At 48.7% G+C, this 357-nt stretch overlaps 1 long non-coding RNA gene across 1 annotated transcript; it reads right to left on the reverse strand.

Annotated features, from left to right (window-relative positions):
• Positions 1-13: 13 nt before the first annotated feature.
• On the reverse strand, positions 14-357 carry LOC107576396 (uncharacterized). Its single transcript, XR_001608048.1, has 2 exons — positions 301-357; positions 14-206 (listed from the first exon to the last, which is right to left on the reverse strand). It is a non-coding gene; the product is annotated as an uncharacterized lncRNA (long non-coding RNA).

Consider the following 357-nt stretch of genomic DNA (forward strand, 5'->3'; position numbering starts at 1 on the left):
ACCTGCATCTCTGGTGTCAATGACAAATTCTGCAGGCTCAAAGGTGCGGGCTTCACTCAGGCCTTGACCAGTTACACGCACGCGGCTGGCATCACCGAGCTCAGATTGGTTGATCATGACTGAGATGGGGCTATTAGGAATATGACGTCCATTTTTCTTAATGTTAACCAGATGCTCTCCAATTTCCTTGGGCACAAAGGAAATACCTTGAGAGAAAACGCCCGAAATAGATGCGATTAGAACAACTGCAGATTTCACACATTTCATTCCACATACTGTCACTTCCATCGTAACACTTACCCACATGCCCATTCCTGAGCATCTTGAGCAGACACGGCTCCTCCCGGCCAGAGGGGG

This window comes from Sinocyclocheilus grahami, unplaced genomic scaffold (genome assembly GCF_001515645.1).
Source record: "Sinocyclocheilus grahami isolate Dianchi unplaced genomic scaffold, SAMN03320097.WGS_v1.1 scaffold3624.1, whole genome shotgun sequence".
Lineage (NCBI taxonomy): Eukaryota > Metazoa > Chordata > Actinopteri > Cypriniformes > Cyprinidae > Sinocyclocheilus > Sinocyclocheilus grahami.